Raw genomic sequence first — 20,841 nt, 5'->3', positions numbered from 1 at the left:
TATGGCTTGCTGGTATCTGGAAAGGAAGAATCAGGGAAAGCTGTGAGCTCTGCTTTGTGTCCCCAACACCGAACTCAGGCCCAACTTGCCCATCTGTCAAGTTATTAGTGCTCTTTATCTCTAAATAAAAACATCTGTGTTGATCCAAGGATCGATAACTGAGGATAGCAATTCTTTGTAACACGTCTGCTATCGACATTCACCCACTGGAGCATGCTAAAAGGAGAATGGGAAGGAAGAAAAAAATCATGTCCTAAGAGAAACAATAGAATGAATGAACAGCATTCAACTTGGAAATATCTGATCACAGGTGTCTTGCACAGCCCTGTGGATCTGGCGGTCAAACTGTTATGCGCCAGGCTACATGGGCAATGACCAAATTCCATGTCATGTAGGAAATGCTTCTCCCATGGGAACACCCCTCCTCTGTACCCATCAACAGTTGCTTAGCATAGCATGTTTGGCAACGCAAAATGGCAGTTCTTATATAAAGTAAAATTGTTCTCTTTTTGGTTCCCATTTTTCTTGGACAGTGTACCCTGTCAGAGAATGATTGTCTGGATATTAGTAACCATTCTTTAACTTGCTCTCAACTAGGGTCACTTTGACCCACTTCCCCTTCTGCTTATGATTTTAGATCTCATGATGTTTGTTTGTAGTTTTGAATCATAGCAACAGCCACTTATGATTAATGTACTGACATACTTTACTTATGGTATAAAGGGTGTACTCTAACCCCTGGAGGGGTCGAAGGGTATATAGACTTGCAGCCTGCCCCTCCACCCCACCCGCTGGTGAATCTGAACCGCCAGCTGGTGAATAAAGGTGGTTCCGTCTTGTGCTTTAAGATCGACTCGATGGTTTATTGCAATCCCACCATAACATTTTGGAGGCCCCAGTGAGATGATCACCAGAGTCAAGGCTGTGGCTCTCGGGTGCATGGGAGTCCTGGATCCTCTGAAGGGGAGAGAGGCGTCTTCCCTCTCTAGTTGTGGGAGTTCTCTGCTTTGCCAGGGTCTGGACCTGCTGGGATGACCGATTGGAGCCTGCCCATGACAGAGCACCGGGTGCAGCTCACACCTGTAATTCCAGAGGCTCTGGAGGAGGACGGAACTGCACGTGTCTGGAGGTACCTCATCTGTTCTCTCCCTTTGACCTGATTGTAATTCCTTAGCTGTTCCAAGGGCCTGATTTGAAATCTTATGAAGGGTACCAGGGGCTCTCCTCTGGGGTGTAGCAAGAGCTTGGCTGTAATGCCCAAAGGGGTATCAAGTGACCGTGAGTCTGACGAGGCCTCAGTCAAGACCCCAGCGCGCCAGTAAATGGACTGTGATAACAATCTGGAGGCTGGGATCCAGTGGAGGAGAGAACGTCGGTCTGTGTCTCTGCCTTGTCCTGTTTATTGTTTGTTTATATTAATATCTGCCCTAGTGAGACTCGCCAGAGCTCTTGTCTCTCTCCTTCTTTTTATTTCTGCCTTTTGTTTTAATTGTTAGCCTTGTCTTGGGAAACCTAATCCAAACCTGGCCTGTTTACCAACCCGGGAAAAATGGTTAAAAAGGTTTTTAACCATGTTCACTACAGCTTGCAATGAAATGTAAACTGCTGCCAACAGGACAAATTAATGGCCATATCATTTTGTCTGGGAAGATTTGGCTTCTGTCTCTCAGTCAGCCCCAGATATTAGCAGAAAATCCCAAAAAACTTAAAAGATTTGCAGGCATGAAGAACTTCCAACTATTGGAGTTGGTTCACCAAAATGCCAGGTTCAAGTTTTGATGGCTGCTCTTCAAGGGACCAGAAAAACTGGTTTAGAACAAGACCCCAACCTGAGGGGACTCTCCCAAGGAGACCAATGGAAGCTGGTCCCTTGCTGTCTCTTCCGGAAACACCTTCAGGGAGGGATATGGGGCACACCCTTTGTCTATATTCTCTTAACGCTTCATCTCTGATGAGTGGGGCCACATCAGGATAGAGGCCAGAAAGACTTAAAATTCTATTTTTTTGAGTTCAAGATTTCCATCTGGTGCACCCAGGTTAATTTTTTTGATCAGACCTATTTTATCCAACTATAAAGTTTTTTTAAACTATCTGTTTCATTCAGAGGCCAATTTACACTGTAAGTTCTCAATTTATTGGGTTTTGAAAAATAAGCTACAAGGCCATTGTCTGTCTGTTTTATGTGTCTGTACACTGGCGTATTGTCATGTCTATATAAGTTTGGCACCAAAATTGGCATATGAGCTCATAAACTAAAATTTTAAAAAATGGTTCCAAATGCCTTGAATTCACATGATTTAACGTGGGTAAACAAATAAAAGTAAAGATGTCTTTAAAGGTTATTAACTCACAAGTTTCTCTAGGTGGTCACACAACTGATGCAATGTTAATTTCTATAAAATGTCTAATATCCATGGTTTCTAGATTTTTCTTCAACAGGAAAGAAATGGCTAATGCTGTCCAATACACTTGTCTGATATTTGGGTTTTTAAAAATAAGTAAATTAGATTTGACAGTATGGGATTGATCATGGATATGTTTGTTAGACCCCTGATTGTTTTCCAGAGTTAAAATGCTAACTGTTAAATATAACATCAAGTACTCTTAACTCCTTAAATTCCATAGGATTACATACCTAAATCATTATTGGTGTTTTCTTAAATCAGTAAATAAAAAAGTATTTAAAATTACTTTGTGTCATCACTGAAAACAACATTACTAAAAGTCTCAACAGGTGTAATTCAATATAAAGTTTCCAAAAGTTTCAACTGCATTTCAAATAGAGTACTAAAATAACAAAGTATTTCATCTTATTAAAATGGAGTAATTTATCTAAATTCAGAAATTTACAAGGGCTGTTTCAGAGTATAAATTTTTGAAAAAGGGGGTTAACAGATTAGAAAGAAAATCTAAAATTCTAGGTATAAAAATATATTTAGTAAAAGGAAAAAAGTCTTTACGTGATAAAATAAAGTTGTAATACATTTAAGCAAATAACAAGAGGGTCTAATTAAGTGATAAAGGAAAAGTATAAATTAGGATAAATTTTAAAAGGTTTGTGTGTATATACAAGTAACACAACCATTAAAACTACTCAAGTTTTTTCCCTTAGGTCAAACATGAATGTGCTGATATCAACCAAGGTTTAGTCTATATGTTAAAATGACAAGTACTTCTTAAAACATTAATTTACAAGCTGGTGGAGCACTTGCCTAGCATGTGTGAGACACTGAGTTTGAACCTCAGCACCACATAAGAATAAATAAATAAAATAAATGTATTGTGTCTGTCTAAAAAAAATTTTTTTTAAACCAAAAAAAAAAAAAAAAAAAAACACAAAAAACCCACACACATTAATTTACTGTTAACATTGTGTCTGTTAAGTTTACTCTCTAGCGTAACTAGTCTTAAAAAATTAGGGTTTGTACAACTCTGGTTAAACAACAACTGTTATTTTAGAGAATTATACTATATTAAAGAGTCTAAATTTTTCTTTAAAAGCTAAACTTGATTAATATAAAAACATCAATGTAATTAAGATATTATTATTGTCCTTTGTATATTAAATGTATTCATATCTTCCAGGTATACAAGTTTAAAAGAGCATTTTATCAAGCTGGCATTTTCCAAAGTAAAGTTTTCAGTAACAGTATCTTTAACACTGGGATATAAAAATTTAAAGGTATTTTTAAAAAGATAATAAGAGTCTGATCTATTTAAAGGTTAATAATGTAAAACGTAAAAAAACATTTTGCCACCTTTTTTCCACACAAAAGTTAAAAACTCTCGGTCTTTCTTTGATTCATGTTTTAGAAGTAATGTCATATTGTGTTAGTTAACATTAATGTAGACTCCAGAAACTATGTCTGTAAACTTTATAAAAATGATATTTAAAAAGGGACAAAGATCAGCTTCAAAACTAAAATGATTTACCTAAGATTTGTAAAGAGCCCCACGTTACCTGAGATAAAGGTAAAGTGACCCACCTTACTATTTAAAAGATTGGTTTTTATTATAAAAATCACTGTGATCTCAAACAGGGGATATACTCAGCCAAGTTTCAAAATTATGTACAAACTAAATATGTCTTTACTCTTAGTAATCTCATTTTGAGTTTTCCTTGTAAACTACTATTAACGCCTTATAAAAGCATATTAGGCCATCATCTCTAGATAGATAGTAAATAAAAGAGGTAAAAAATAACTGTAAAGTTCTAAACATTAAAGTTAAAGCCCAATCTCTTACTTTAAGACTGATAAGACTGGCTTGATGGATGTTTAAGAACAAGACTTTAAGATTTAAATTAAGATAAAAGAGCTGAGAAAAACCAATATTTGGCTCTTGCCCTCTGAGTTAGCCTGAACCCAGGGAACAGGGGAAGAGCTTTGCACTACTGGGTCACATGACCTCCCAATCAAGGAGATTACTGGGACTATAGAAAAAGCCGATCAGTGCTCATCCTGCAAAAGAGGAGGGTCACTGGAAAGGGGAGACATCCCTGATATTTCCAAGGGAAGCCACATGGTCAGCGAGACCTTGACCCATCCTAGCACAGGTGGCACTAGCAAGCTAAGAGGCTGCTCACAAGTTCCCTAAGAGTGACCCCCAAGGGAACTCAGCTGACTCTTAACAACAGATAGGAACGAGGTCAATTTGACCAGTTTGATCTTAAACACCTAACAAAAATAGTTAAAACTAAAAAACGGTCATTCCTAGACATTTTAGAAACAAAACAATAGTTATTTTAATATAACTTATGATGTACACTGGTGTTAGCCCCCCAAAAATAAGACTGGAGGTAACAAAGAAAAGATTCTTAGGCAAAAATCCTTGATAACTATCAAGAGAAACTGCCAGAGTCTTAAGTTAGTTTAAGGCCTACAGATCTTCCTAACCTCCTACACAGGTAGGCTTAATCAATGTTTGCTAGTATGATTCTCTAGCCCTAAATAACAAAGATAAAAGGATCTCTACTAAGCACAGAGGACATGCCAATAAAAAGATATTTTACAAAAACCAAATGACAATAGGTAACTTAACTAAATGTTGTGTTTACATTTAAAGGTTTACAAATAAAGGCCTTATCTTCTCCAGCCTTGTTAGGCTTTGTTAGGCCTTGTTATGGGGACAAGATCTCAGCTCTTCCACCTCCTGGTAAGACACTATTGATTTCTATCATCTTCATGATATTCATTAACATGTTCCAGATGCTACAACATTTTGTATTATAAGGCTCAAGCTGCTAAAACATATTTTGTGAGTCAAATTAATGTACATATATGGCCATTACAACCCCTTACCTAATTTAAAAGATAAATCAAGGATTTGATTGTTTCTAGAAAAAGGGGGAAATGTTATGGGCCAGGCTACATGGGCAATGACCAAACAGACTCCATTTTACCCTGAGACTCCATGTGATGTAGGAAATGCTTCTCCCATTGGAACACCCCATCAACAGTTGCTTAGCACAGCATGTTTGGCAACGCAAAATGGCAGTTCTTTTTTTTTTTTTTTTTTTTTTTTTTATTGTAAACAAATGGGCTACATGTTGTTTCTCTGTCTGTACATGGCGTAAAGGCATACCATTTGTGTAATCATAAATTTACATAGGGCAATGTTGTTTGATTCATTTCGCCATTTTTTCCCTTCCCCCCCTCCCCTCCCACCCTTCCCCTCTATCTATAAAATGGCAGTTCTTATACAATGTAAAATTGTTCTCTTTTTGGTTCCCATTTTTCTTGGACAGTGTACCCTGTCAGAGAATGATTGTCTGGATGTTAGTAACCATTCTTTAACTTGCACTCAACTAGGGTCATTTTGACCCACTTCCCCTTCTGCTTATGATTTTAGATCTCATGATGTTTGTTTGTAGTTTTGAATCATAGCAACAGCCACTTATGATTAATGTACTGACAAACTTTACTTATGGTATAAAAGTATATGGTATACACACCTATGGTATAAAGGGTGGACTCTAACCCCTGGAGGGGATCTGAGGGGGTAGACTTGCAGCCTGCCCCTCCATCCCCCCAGCTGGTGAATCCGGACCACCAGCTGGTGAAAAAAGATGGTTCTGTCTCTTGCTTTAAGATCAACTGAATGGTTTATTGCAATCTTGCCATAACAGAACCACCCAGGGGTTAGTATCACCTGATGCTCCTGTCCTTGTCAGCCCGTTCTCAGCTAGCTGGAGTGCTGTGGCTTTGTTTTTTCATAGGCTCCAGTCCCACAGTAGGGGCCCCGTATGCAAGGACTTTGTTTAGACCCTGATTTAAACTAATGGAAAATTCAGGCTTTTGTTTCTTTGCTTGTTCATTTTTAGACAATCAGAGAAATCTATATTTGGACTGGATATTGCATGAGGGGAAAAAATCAAAGTTACTTTTAGAAGGATGATACTAACATTGATAGTATGCAAGAAAATGCTCCTTCCCACCCCTCACCACCTACTTTTTTTTTTTTTTTAAAAGATGCATTTAAGAGTGAAATGACTGATTGTGTAGAATTTGTTTCAAAATACTTCAGGAGAAAAGTTGGGATAGATGAACCAAGTGTGGCCAAATGTTAATGGTTGTTGAAATTGCATGATGACTATACTCAGTCATTTCATTCTCTGCTTTTGCTTATGTCTAGAATTTTTTTTTTTTTTGTACTGGGGATTGAACCCAGGGGTGCTTAACCACTGATTCACATCCCTAGCCCTTTTTAAAATACTTTATTTAGAGACAGGGTCTTGCCCTGCTTAGGCAAGTTGCTTAGGGCCAGGCTAAGTTGCTAAAACTGGCTTTGAACTTGTGATCCTCCTGCCTCAGCTTCTAGAGCTGGTGGGATTACAGGCATGTGCGCCACTGTGCTTGGCAATGTTTGGAATTTTTGGTAATGAAAGTAACAAACTAATGCTCAAACTTTACCTATAGATATTTCGACAATACATGGCTAAAATTGACTCTGAGATTTCTTGACAACTCATTTAATGGAATCCAGTGGCTGAGACAAGTGGAGGGTATTTCCTACATTTAGCCTCAGCCGAGACAGCTTTTAAACACATTCCAGTCAAGGGACGTTTTCCAAAGGAACTTGCTTTGGTTCCAAGCAAACTGCCTCACCCTGCTATTAAAGAAGATCGTCCCACTCAGTTACATGAAAGGCTTCTTGGCATATTTATCCATCCCCAGAGGTTAGAGTTTTATCAAGGGCAGATTCAGGGTGGCCCCTGATTATGTGGGAAAAGTATGCTATAGGATTTAAGGTCCTGAGACCTTGGCTTTCATCTCCTGGCCCAGGCCCCATCTTTCTTCTCCATTGAAGGTGGACTCACTGCAGAGTTCATATTGCATATGGCAGCCTCTTGGACTTCAATCAGCATGGATAGGTGTACACTCTTACATACACACCAGTGTTTATAGAATATGCAAACTTGCGTAAGAAAGGGGGAAATAAGTCAATATACATACAAACACATAAAACACGTATTGGCTTACATTTCCAAAAAGAGGGGATGGATAAATTTCCAAACGAATGAAAAGAGATCATCAGAAAATAACAGAGGAACAGGGGAGAGAGATGAAATGGAAACTTCTTTGACAGTATCAGCTACTCAATATTTTCTTTTAGATAACTGAAAAGCAAGCTTTTTAAAAAAAAACTTCCTGGTGACATATTATATTACTCTGGAACAAAGCAAATGTTTTACATTTTTAGAAAAGTAAAAAGCATCCACTAAAACTTGAAAAATGAAGCTACCTACACAGCCAGTTGCTGCCAAAATTCAGAGAGAAGTTCAAAACATGTTAAGACTCAATGTGTTGACTGTATTCGTAAAGCAGTGTCTGTCTTTAATCTGGGGTGGACATTTCACAGTGCTTGGGGACATTTTCCATTATCACCACTGGAGGGTCTATACTGGCATCCAAGTGGGTAGATGTACTGTCTACCTTGCACAGAACTGTCCCAATAAAGAATTATCCAGCCCCAGATTTAGAGTTGAGTCTAAGAAATTGCGCTCTAAAGGAATTTATTATAAAGACAATAAAAGCTCAGTGTTATCTTTTTTCAAGTTCACAATGTCAATATTACTAACAATACTGGCATTGTATTGTTATTTGATACATTTACAGCTATACTGTATGATAAAGAAATAAGATTATATTAATGAATGTCATTGGGATTTGAGATTTTGAGCAGAAGAGAAAGTCAAGTACAAAATCAGAGGTATTGTTAAAATTCTGTAATCTGGAAGGTTCCTATATCTGGTGCCTCATGCTCCTCAGCCTGATTGCGCCCCCCACTCCCCCCACACACATACACACAGGCCATGGCCCTCCAGCACCTCGCCAGGGGGGCTTCTTGGGCAGCTCACAGCATAGTGGTCGTCTCAGGCACACATGAACTTCCTTCATGGTGGCTGACTTGGCAGAGGCAGCAAGCAAGGCCTCCAGGCCCTGCAGAATTACGCCTGAAGTGGCGTTGCTTCACTTCCGCTCTTGGTCAGAGTGGTCCCAGGGCCGCTCTGCACAGGGTGGTGAAACAGACTCCACCTCTTGGGAGATAATGTCCTGGCTAACTTCAGTCAGCCACAGTGAGGTGCTGGATGATGCCCCAGGCCCAGCTCCTCACCGGTGGCTTCTGGCCCAGCTTCTGACTCCAGGAGTACTAAGACATGGAAAAGTCCCTACACTGGCCTGACATGAGCTTACCACCCTTTTGGATCCATCTAGTCTTCCAGATCTCCCTGAGTTAGGGCTTATGTCCATTTCCCCATGATGGTGTAGTTGAGTGGGCCCTGCTGAGGAGACGAAAGAGGAAATCCCAGCCAGCCTCTGCCCCGGAGGAGACCCAGTTTGCAAGTCTGGGTCCCGGGAGAATGCTGCCTGCAGGCTGTGGAGGACTGAGCCTCAGGGCCATCTCTGAGAAGCAGCCTGCTCCCTGTCATCCTGCAGGAATAGGACCCCAAGGCAAAACCCTGGAAGCTGGAGCAAGATGAGTCCCGGAGGGGTTTGGGGAAGGTGGGGGCACAGGATGCAGGGAGGAGGGACACACTTTTAAAGGAACACATTTCCTGAGTGCTTTATCACAGGGCAGCTTCCTGAGCCCGGGAGACCAGCAGCTGTGCAGCGCAGCACCCGTGCTTGGAAACTTCTGAGGGCCAGGTGAGGGGAGATTGGGTTCTTGAAGGTGGGATGGTGGGGGACAGCGGGAGGACTGGATAGGATGGAGCCGTATGCAGGCCAGCACATTTTCCTGGGTGGAAGAGTCTTCCTTAGCTAGATGTCCCTGGCAGCTCTCCCCTTGCAGGTCCACCTGACGCTCCCTCCCTGCTTACTGATGCGGCAGCTGGGCCCCAATAAAGGCAGCAGGCCTCAGCCCTCTCCACCCACCCCCAGGGACCAAGGAGTTCACTTCAACCCAGCTCATTCTTCCCCAAGCCCAGGGCCTCTATTTCCTGAGTCTCCACCCTTGGGGGCTCCCCATGAGCTAAAGTTGGGGAAGGATACCAGTAGGAGGGAGACTTTTAGAGAAGTGGAAAAAGGAGGGATGGGGAGAGACATTTCATTCTGAGCTTTGTGGTCAATAGCGAGTGAGAGGGGACAGGACCATTCAGGACCAGCATCACCTCTGGGATGGAGATGCTTCTTTGTCACCAGGTTCCTGGCCTGCTCCATGTATCAAGTAACAGCAAGCTCTTGCTAAGGGTGCCCAGGAAGATGTGCCTTGGGGCCTAACATATCCTATCACGTGAGGCCAAAACTTCCTTGGTATTTCCACCCATTCTTATCAAGAACTCTTGCACCTGCTGGTGGCCACATGTCCTGGGTGTCTTTCATTTTGCTTTCCCTTTTGCCTGAGAGCACATCCCTTGATTTTGGGGGGGAAGAAAAAGAGCATCATCTTTCTATCCTTTTGGCTCACGCTGTGGTGCTGCGCAGCATGGTAAACAGGAGTCCCAGGCTAGCCAAGGCCACCACACCTGGGCAGAAAGACTTACTGGAGTGGGGGTGTGGTGTGAAATGGACCATCAAGCTGCCCAAAGACTTGCCTGAGAATAAATCCAAAGGACAGTGGGCAGCATAGCCAAGAGATAGAGATAGAGAGAGAGAGAGAGAGAGAGAGAGAGAGAGAGAGAAAACATGAACTGATTACATCACCTGAGTCTCCTGACCAGGCTCCAAATAGGCAGTTTTAGCAAAAACTCAGACTTCGTTCCCACTTCTTTTCTAGGTGCTGCTCACATCCAGAGCTCTCTGTCAGAGAGTAGATAGCAGCACGATCAAGCCAAGGACAAGGGAGGACTTCCCAGAGGGAAAGGCTAAAGAGCCACAGAGCTTGCCAGCCATGGGAGGCTGCCTTGGGCAGAGCCAAGGTCCCCAGATGGGTTGACAAAGTGACTCACTTGCTGACAGACAAAAAAAAAAAAAAAGATTTTTAGTTCCTGCCCAGCAAGACTTGACCATGGCCATGGACCAGTAGTGTATGTGTGCTTTCTTTTGAGCTCATGTCTGAATGGGGTTTTTATTACAGTCTTCCCGGTTCCTGTACCAGCCTCAGGGGTAGGTGTGCAAGAGCTCGGGGTGGCGAGGGAGGTCTCTGCTTGCCTTTCACACCACCAGGAGCTACAGTTGGCCCTGACTGCTTCCGCTCAGGTGCTCCTGGCAAAGACGCCACACTGAATCCCAGGACTTGCCTCCCTTGGGGAGTGGGGAGGTGTATCTGTGTGTGAGGAGAGCCCACAAATATTTGGTGGCCCTAAGTGTGAACAGTGGCAGACACTGTTGGGCCCCCCTCACCCCCGCATGCTAGTTCTGTTTCAGATTAGTAAAGACACTTGGGTTTTTGTCTGGGCACTGGAAGAGGATCTCCAGCCTCCCTTGCTGCTGAGTATGACCAAGTTCCAAATAGAGCAGAAGCTGTACGAGCAACTTCAGCGTCGCTCTTGGAAGAGGAAAGAGCCTCTCCCTTCCGCTTCCCTCTTCCCCATCCGGTGCTGTGATTCGGACGTGCTTGCATGCCATCTTGGACCACGCAGTCAAGGGTGATCCTACGAATGGCCAACTGTGTATCCCAACTGAACCTATAAACTCAGCTGTCCAGAAATCATATCTTCTTTTCCTTTGGGACTTGTATGAATTCAGTAAAACTCTCTCTGGGAAGCTATAGATCAAAAATCCTATAAAAATATTGTAATTCTGGAAAGGTATAAAAATAGCAACTTTGGGAAGCTACAAAATGAAATTAAAATGAATAATTTTAAATTCATGCTATTATACTTTTATTACTAAAATGGCTTTGGTAGTGCAAATATATACAGCTTTTGGGGTGCGCTACATAAAGATCAGATTCTTTCCCCTCTCCCTCTCTCTATAAAGCTCCTGATAGAATTAATCAGTGATGCAGAATGTCCTATCAGAAGTCTAGGGCCATAAGGAGCTGGAATAGCTAACTACAGTCACAGAGCCATCCTTGGTCTTCGAATCCCCAAATGCGCGTGTCCCCTGGAAATACTGTCTTCTGGATAGGGGTCTAATAAATATAGAGCTCATCTGAACTGTGTCACAGCCTGCTTTTGCCTGCTTTTGTATCATCATTTTAGGAGAAATTTATGCCAACAGTCCGTGCACATAATTGAAAATGTACTCCTAGACCACCTCCTAGTCTTTGAGTCCTAGAGCTTCAGCATGTCACCTGTACGTGAGGAGGAGAAGCAAGGGTACCCTGGCATCCACAAAGAAGTATCTTCCCTCTGGCTTTCCAGAGTCTCCAAAGCCACTTACCCATAATGCAATAATTCTCTAATCAAAGTGACGTTCTTTGCACTTACTCCTTAAGGTGTTCAGAGCATGCAGAAGACTCTGCTTTATTAGCTGTGTAGTTTTAATTATTTGTTTATCTAAGATCTTGATTACAAATTTGTAATGAATGTTTAAATGTCTGGGAAAATTTAGTGTGAAGTTTTTGTGCTTTGGTTGATTATGTGTAAATAGTGAATAAATATTTAGGCATGTTTAATGCTAAATATTAAAATTTAATTTTTAAGAGATTAGTGATCATGGGTTCATCAAATAAAAGATAGGTAATAGTTTTTCTCTGTGTCTGAATAGCCACTTGATATTAATGTCATGCTTAGCAGTAAAGAGTAAGTGATGTTAAAGCCAGTTTATTAGCTTCTATGGTCTCAGTTTGCTTATCCATAAAGAGAAGGGGTTGTTGCTAAGATTTCATCCATCTCTAAGATCCTGGATTAGCATGACAATTCTGGAAATCTTTTGCTCAGGTTTATACCATCCTAGAACAGCCAGTCACATAGATCAATGTAGAAGTCATATCCTCCAGAACCACTTAGACCTCCAGCTTGTTTTTCTTTCTTTTACAGTATCACAGTTGCCTCTGTAAATAGACTGTCAGCCTTCCATCAAGGCACATGTCTTAATGATGGGTATGCCAGACACACTTACATACAATCAAAGCTCAGGCTGTCTTGCAGATAATTACCAGCTTCAGCACATCTCAGCTGCTGCCAATGAACTTTCTGATTGTGTTGTTCCCCAGCTCCCCATAGCAAGGGAAGGAAAAAACAGAACTGCCCACATTGTATAACGTTTTCCGTCCAATTTTCACAAAGGCTGACTACTTGAAGAGCTCCTTTCTGTTCACAGAGCAATTTCCCTTTCTCATAACCACCCTCATTTTACAGATAAAGCAACTAAAATTCAGAGAGGTCAAATTGACTCCTCAGAATCACATAGCTATGGCTGGGTTGTGGTTCAGTGGTAGAGCACTTACCCAGCACCTGTGAGGCACTGGGTTTGATCCTCAGCACCACATAAAAATAAAGAAATAAAATAAAGGTATTGTGTCTGTCTACAACTAAAAATATATAAAATAAAATAAATAAATCACACACCTATTAAATGGCCAGGAAGGACTCAAACCCAGGAGTCCCTGACTTTAAGCCTGGGGGTTTTTCCATAAAAAGGACCCCAGGTCATCGCAACATCTGTGTATCTCATGGGTTGTCACAGAAGCTGCTTCCCAGTTAGTCACAACTTTTATGCAGGTGTCCAGAATTAGAAACTCTAATTATGACACCAATCCTAATACCTTCTCTCTACCATATTAGCTTGGGCAGAGCTTGTGTCTAAGGGTTAGACAGGAAAAATGAAACAAAACCTGTGGGTTCACTTCACATGTACCAATAAACTGAATTAAAAGACGCTCCAACATGTCAGTGCCTTTCTGCATGCTGCCTGAACCTCGTCCTCTGTCAATGATAGAAGGGATATTCTCCTCCCAACTGTTAACTGCCAACTGTTAACTGTTAACTGCCCATGGCTGCCAAGCTGATGTCATGCCTGATCATGTGATTCGCTTTGGCCAATGAAATGAGAGCAGAAGTGACAGGCAATCAGCAGAAGCGAAGAAGAGCTGGCATTTATTCCCACTCTCTCTTTTCGCTCGCTCACGAGAGTAGTTCATTCCAGATAGAGTCTGCTTGCCTTGGCGTGTCCCCTGAGGGCAGGGAAGTGGCGCAGAGCAGCAGCCATCCTGTAAAGATCAAGCAGTGGGTGGGAGAAATAAACTTCTGGTGTTGAGAGCCTCAGACATTTGGAGGTTCATTGTTACGGCAGCTGACTGTCCAGCACTCATGCCATTATATTTGAAATATTTGTCAGCTCCGCAGGACACTAAGCTCCTTGGGAACAGGTACTCGTCTGGAACTTTCAATCCCAGAACCTAGCAGAAGGTCTGACATACAATAGATACCAAATGAATCCTTGATGACTGGATGGAAAGAGGGGCGGATGACCAGTAGGACCTTCGGTTGATACTACAAGTTCACAATGGAACACAGATGCCTCCAGATGGAACCATGACACTCTGCTCTGATTTCAATTCCACAGTTCTCCAAATGGCAGTGTGAGACATGGCCGATGACCTCGCCTCCTAATAGTCCATCTCCTACCGACCAAATTTGCACTCGCTAAGACATCATCTCTGGCTCATGCTATTTGTGTCTCCATGGGTCAGCAACTTATGCTGAGTCATCAGTAAAACCCAGTAAGAAATTGACACAATAGCCATCTGCCCTGTCCTGGGTCCCTTAAATATATCTGACCCTTCCACCCACTATGCCCCTGTGGGCAGGAGAAAGGCATGTTTGGGCAATAGTTATTGGTTCAAGAAGTCACCAAGAAGATTTTTGTGTAGTTTCTTTGTTCTGCCACATCCTGCTTTCTTCTGCACGGTTCCATGCTAGCACAATAGCACAGTCGTCAAGATCAGAAAAACTTTGACCAAATGTCGACTATACTCCCCACCTGGCACTGATGCCAGGAGGAGCTCAAGCTAAAATAAGCCCTCAGAATTATCCCAGGTTCAGCTGATATGAGGTCTTCATATCCCATGAGAACAAGTGGGTACAAGTTAGTTCAAAGATCTGTTTGTGGAACCCCTTCCTTCTCCCCTTCTTAGGTCCTAGCTCACTTCCAGCCTTTCAGCAGAGCAGTTTGCTTGTGGTGACCCTCAGTTCTGGAAACTGCTGGATCCCAGCCCAGGAGCCAGCATATGCAGTTTGGGAGAACTTGTGAGAACCTCTTCCAGCTCTGACAATGGACTTGGGCACATCTCCAGCATCTGCCATGGGAAAACCTGACGTATCACCTGTCTATCACCAACGTCCCCCAGAGTCATCGGGAAGTTTCACCCTGGCAGCAGCCCCTGGACCACAACCCAAGCATCTCTACCTGCTCCTCCCAGGCGAAGTAGAAGCTGCCATTCCTCCTATCTTCTTCCTCCCGGCCCCAAATGACCAACTTCCAAACCCTTTTTCTCCTCTGCATCACAGTGAGAACCTCTGGGCTCAGCCACTGCCTTCCCTTTAAGAACAGATACAAAATGACACAGGCAAGCAAGGCCATTCTGGGGTGCTCTCCATGGCCCGACACCACAGCCTAACATCCCCATTAGGATCCCCAGACTGCTGCTTTCCTGGGGTGGTTCCACTCGATTTCCAACCTGCGAGGAAGCTGAGGAAGCTCCAAGTTCCCTCACAGGCCCGACCGAGCCCATTTCCGCCTCCGTCCTGACTCCCTCCCGCAGGTGCCATGCTCCATGGGTATTCTCTGGCAGCAGTGGGTTAGGGGCTGTCAGCCTTATCCTCCCCCTAGACTCTGCAACAGACTGGAGCAGGTGGCGGCAGGGGACAAAAGCATGAGAGATCACAAAAGTTACGGCAGGTGGCCTCGTACAAGCCTGTTCTTATAAAGCTCATTCGACTTAACTTTCCAGTGACTTCATTGGAAATTTTAATTCATGAATTGTTTTTTCTGGGGAAACAAACATAAACCCAAAGGGCAAGTCTAACAAAGGGAACTGTGTGACTTGTTTCTACCCGAACGTTGTCAAATGATCTCGTCCTTAGAAACGTCGGGAGGTCCCGACATGCATGTGAGCGTGTCCAGCCGTCTGAGGACAGAAGAAGACCTGACATCAGCCGGGTCCTCATCTCGGCAATCCCAGGCGTTGGCCCCTCCACTCCTCCTATCAACCCTGGCAGATAGGTTCTAGTGCTATCATTCCCACCTGGATGATGAGGAAACTGAGGCACATAGGTGTTGCAGAGCTTGCCCAAGTGGCTGGTGCTTGCAAAGTGGCAAAGCTGTGTCACATGATGTCATCACCATGCTACATGGAGAGAAATGGATGAAGTACGTAGGTGCACAGCTCTCTAGCTGAACTCTCAATATCATCTCCTGCTTCACAGACGAGGAAACTGGGATTTAAGAGAAAATGGATTTACTAAATGTCACAGAGCTGGTAAGCCATGATTAGAACACGGAATGGAATTCCTGCTTTGAAGGTGGACAAGTAACAGGAAGACGTTACTTTCCCAGGGAGATGATAAGCACTGGCTGAGTTCAGCACTCTTGTCCCATGCAGGCTCATGGTGTGGAGTGGAATGAACCTGTGTGGTGGGGACAGGCACTGTCCTAGCAGATGGCTGCCTTCTGGCTCCGGAGCTCTGGCCAGCAGCCTTGTGCTCATGCCATGACCTACTTCTGCTCACCCAGTTAGCCGTGTGGCCTATTTCTTTCCTGAAGAATTACTTCGTAACCTTCACCGAGTAACTATCTCATGCTGAGCACTGCATTCATGAACCTGGACATGAAAAAAAATAGCCCTTTAAATTTGCAAAGCGATATTTTCAGTCTGGAAAAATTAAGAGAGGAGTCTCAGACCTGCCCTTTGCTCGCATTCAGGTCGGTTTACTTTTTACAAGGAGTGTCCTAAATCATGGGTAGGAGAGACCTGGGACTACTGTACCAATTGCTTCCCAGCTGGTCCCTCTGTGTCCAGAAATTTCTACCACCTATTAGGATAAAATCTTTCTCAACTCTGCTTTTCATCATGGCATCTTAAGTACCCCACGTTGGTTCCCTATTGCCAGTAAGATCTGCTGTCCGTGGCAGGTCCTGCTGCCGAATCAAGGAAGGAGTGAGTTAAATGTTGGTAAGTGATGTAGAGGTAGTAATTAGGCAACGTAATTAGACACTGTTGACAGAGCCAGGCTGCAAAGGGCCGTGTGATAAGGGGCTGCCTGCATGACTAAATGGCATAATTAGATACAAAAGCTCCCTCTTCCTGTCTTTCTGCTTCTCAAGTCCAAACCTGCTGCTTCTCTTGTTTTCTTCCATTTTTTTTTTTTTTTTTTTTTCCTTTTCCTGCAGGCCTGGGACCTGGCTGGCGCTCTGCTTCTTGGCCAGCTGCCCCCTCCTACTCTGCACCTCGGGGTGTCTTACCTTTAGCTCCGCCCTATTGCCCCATTCTCCAAAGACGAATTGGTGAATCATGAGGATTTTATAGATCATAGGGTTACACAAACAGCAACCAGGGAAGTTAAAAAGACTTTCAATTTCTTACAGACAGAGCCCCCTGTCTTCAGCCCTTGACTCCCTCCTAAAGTTGACAGGAAGCCCCCCTGGGTATTAGGACTCGGCTCCGAAGATGGGACTCGCTCACCATGCACTCTGACTCCCACCAACACACAAATCAGAATGCATTGTCCCCTGCCCCAAACCTTCTTGTGACTTCCCAGGGGGCTAAGAGGGACATCTCCGCTCCTTCCCTGACCTCAGGCCCTTCGTGACGTGGCCTCCGCTCTTCTCCAGCCCCAATTCGAGGGTTCCAACCTGGTTGAGGCCTCCTGTACCTTTGGCCAAGCTCAGGAGTTTTGCAGTGGCCAGTCCTTTCTCCTGGAAGGTCCCCATTTGCAAGGCCGGTTCCTTCTCATTTGGGTGATGAGCTGAAACGTCGCCTCCTCAAAGGCCTTTCTTGATCGACTTTCCAAAGGAGCCACTCACTCCTGCCTTCTCTACCCTATTCCCACTCTCCCTCTCCCATCAGAAACTCTCCTGCTTAGTCACATGTTTGTTGTCTCCCTCCCCTGCCGGACTGTGGGGTCCACGTGAGGGCAGAGACAGTGTCTATGGTGTTCACCGTTGTCGCCCCACATGCAAACAGCGCACCAGGTGATCCTCAAATCGGGGTGCAGCCAAGGAAGAGACTGTGTTGTTTCACCTGGTCCTGCCTGGTCCCTGCGTCCATCTTCATCTTCTGCCAGTTTGCCTCCTGCGCCAAGAATCTGTTGTTGACCTTGACCTTCACATCATACAGCCGAGTGAGCTGCTCTGTAGCCATTCATTCACTGAGCGTTGATTAGGAGGCCACGTGATAGGCAATGGTTTCACCAAAGGAGCCATGGTTCTTAGCTTCGGAGTCTCCAATCTAATAGGAAGACAGGCACCCAAGCCAGTGAGGGTGGTCCCTGCCAGGGCGCTGTGGTAGAGGAATACCCAAAGGGCCACGGGATAGAGGAGAGGGCATCTCCATCAGACTGGATGGTTCTGATCAGACTTCCAGGAAATGGCTCCTGAGCTAAGTCTCTGGAATCAGTTATAAGAAAAGCGGTATGTGTTGGGGTGGGGACAGGGGGCCTTTTAGTTCCTGAGTTAGAGAATCATGGCTCACTGTACTGACCTACGCAGGCAGCGGGCACTGGGGAGGTGCCCTGGGCAGGGACCCTGGGAGCCCATTTTTGCCTAGTCCATCTCTAAATGAGCTGTGTGACCTTGAGTAAATCACCTCCCTTCTGAGTCTCATATTCTCTTTCTTGCTGGCATTTAGTGAAATCCCAACTTTCTCCCCTGTGTATTCCTACGTGTTCTGTCCCTACGTTCGCTTCCCTTAGCACCAAGGGACCCAGAGCGCATCTTATGCCCAGCAAAGTGCCAAGTGTTCTGAAAGGTACCATTAGTGGAAAAAGCCATCTTTGCTCTGGATGCGGTTATGATTTGGAAAGGGAGGAAACAAGCCATCATAAAGGTAGGAAAACAACGCGGTTTCGCACAGTGTCCTGCATCCTGTGCTCACCGCCTCACTCGAGTTGGTCTTACCCCAGTTAGACGCCAGGCTGAAGGTCAGAGACCTTTTGTTCTCGTGTCTCACACACCTTTACCACTTCCTCACTGTAAAGCGCTGCTCTGCTTGGCTTTTCTTAGCTTCCAAGTGTCCTCTGTACAACGAGGAAGGTGCCTGATGCTGCACGGAGTGAGCTGAGGTGTGGGCCTGACGCACAGGTGCTCAGCCATGACTGCACCATCCAGGCCCAGGGACACAGGAGCCCGGGTGCCTAACAACAGAGCGACGATAAACCAGGCGAAAGAGTGACAAATGAAGACCCACCTCCTGGAGGAGGCCTGCTGAGATTTTTTTAAGGAAATGAACTCTTGGTGACGTTTCATCAGAACAACGGTAGGAGCTGGTTGTCGTGGCTCTGGTGCAGGCGGGGGTCAGGTTGGGATGGAGGCTCAGAAGGAGAACCTGTGGAGAAGGAGTCGGTAGGACCTCGAGGATGCTCTCCGTGGAGCTCAGTGTCTTCTCTGGGTGGGCATTTTTAATCCCTCCCAGCTTCCTGTTGCAGAGGCCTATTTGTAGGTGAGTGTAGCTGAGAGGTTTGGGGCTCCCTGCTCCCACCTAGCACCTCCTGGTAGACAGAGGCTGTGCCTCAGGGGCAACCTGCTGAGAATACTGGGGTCACGATTGCCATCACCCTGGCGCGTTCCTAGAGCAGAGGTTCTCTCCCAGGACAGAGGCCGCCGGCACCTCCCACCCAGCACCGGCTTCTGAAGCAGGAGGATCACGTCACCTCCAGCTCTGGAGCCACTACTCAGAGCTTGTTCTGGAGTGGGAGGTAAGCAGTCAAAGAGCCCTGAAGCTGTCCCCTAAGGAACTGTCTGAAATCAAGTGTTCTGGTTTAGATATGAGGCATCCCCAAGAGCTCACACGTGAGACAATGCGAAAACGTTCAGAGGTGAGATGATCGGATTATGAGAGGCATGCCCTAATCAGTGGATTAATCCACCCATGTGGATTGACTGGGTGGTCACTGTAGGCAGGTAAGGGGTGGCTGGAGGAAGTAGGTCACTGTGGGTGTGCCTTTGAGGTTCTTACCTCATCCCTGGTGAGTGGCGCTCTCTGCTCCTTGGCCACCATGTCCTTATCTGCCTTCCTCAGCCACACCTTTCCACCTTGCTGTTCTGCCTCACCTCAGCCCAGAGCTGCAGAGTCTGCCGCCCATGGACTGAGCCTCTGGAACTTGGAGACAAAATAAACTTTTGCTCCTCTCCGTTGTTCTTGTCAGGTCTTTTGATTACAGCAACCCAAAGCTGACGGAAACACTGCATGTGGGAAAGTTCAAGCCAAGGACACTCTCAAAAAAGTTGGAGGTTTTGGTGGAGAACAATTCAGGGAGGCTGAGACTTCATGGGAGATACAGGTGACCCCACTGATCAGAGCGACTCCAGGAAAGAGGCAGCCCGACAGACCTATGTGGGTCAGCACAACACAGGACTATCTCCTCTGCTTCCTCTGTGACTCCCCCGTGCTGGCTGTGCGGACATTTTGCCACCGTCCCTCTCCTCTTGCACACGCCTTGGCAAAGAGGGCACAAAAAAATAAAATTATAAACCAAATTTTCTTATGATTAAAATTTGATGCAATACCAAGGGCTCAGCTCAGTCAATACATAAAAAGAATAACGCTCATAACAAAGTAGGATTGATTTCAAGAATATGAGGATAGTGTAAAATTAGGAAATTGGTTAATATTGATAAATCATTTCACTGATCAATGAAAAAATATATAACCACCCAATTTAAAAAAAAATTCTTAGTAAACAAGAGCTTGATGACTACTTCCTTAGTATGATAAAAAATATACTAAATGAGTGTTTATAGAGTCATTGTGTATTGAAAACACTGTTGATATTTTAAGGATGAAAACATTAAATAAGGCAAGTCACCACTCTCAGGAAACTAAAATATAAAATATCAATCACAGAACAATTCCAATCTCTCTTTCTGCAGTGAATGCATAATGTCACAATTGGGGATTAATTAAAATACAAAGATTTAAATTTAAAAATTTGCATAATATTCATTGCAGTGCTATATTCAGTAGTGAAATATCTTAACTTTAATGCCCAACAATAGAGGGATAGCTGTGGAAGTTATTTCACAATAATTCAGAGGAATATTTTACACTCATTTCTCTGGTTTGAATGTGGTCTGTCCCCACCAAAACTCATGATGAAATTTGGTTGCCAGTGCAGTTTTGGGGAAGTGAGACCTATAGAGATTAACATCTCCCTAATGAGGCTGGATTAATTCTCTCAGGAACAGATGAGTTCTCATAAGAGCTGTTGTGAGAGAGCATCTGCCCCCTTGCCCTCTCTTTTTTTTCTTCATGTCCCTGCTCACATTCTCCCACACACTCCCAACACGTGATGCC

The 20,841-nt window shown here is 44.3% G+C and overlaps 2 long non-coding RNA genes across 3 annotated transcripts; both read left to right on the top strand.

Moving 5' to 3' along the window:
- The first annotated feature begins 762 nt into the window (after window positions 1–762).
- LOC124972781 (uncharacterized) lies at window positions 763–20,225 on the top strand. 2 transcript variants are annotated; one of them, XR_007106594.1, is made up of 4 exons: window positions 763–1,129; window positions 18,552–18,987; window positions 19,143–19,243; window positions 19,694–20,225. It is a non-coding gene; the product is annotated as an uncharacterized LOC124972781 (long non-coding RNA). The 2 variants fall into 2 exon arrangements; XR_007106591.1 differs by having other exon boundaries at window positions 18,552–19,243.
- LOC124972937 (uncharacterized) lies at window positions 9,083–10,436 on the top strand. The gene is made up of 2 exons (XR_007106603.1): window positions 9,083–9,149; window positions 10,219–10,436. It is a non-coding gene; the product is annotated as an uncharacterized LOC124972937 (long non-coding RNA).
- Window positions 20,226–20,841: the final 616 nt, after the last annotated feature.

Source organism: Sciurus carolinensis, chromosome 1 (assembly GCF_902686445.1).
Source record: "Sciurus carolinensis chromosome 1, mSciCar1.2, whole genome shotgun sequence".
NCBI lineage: Eukaryota > Metazoa > Chordata > Mammalia > Rodentia > Sciuridae > Sciurus > Sciurus carolinensis.
The sequence above is the reverse complement of the archived record's forward strand: the minus strand, read 5'-3'. Positions and strand labels throughout refer to the sequence as shown.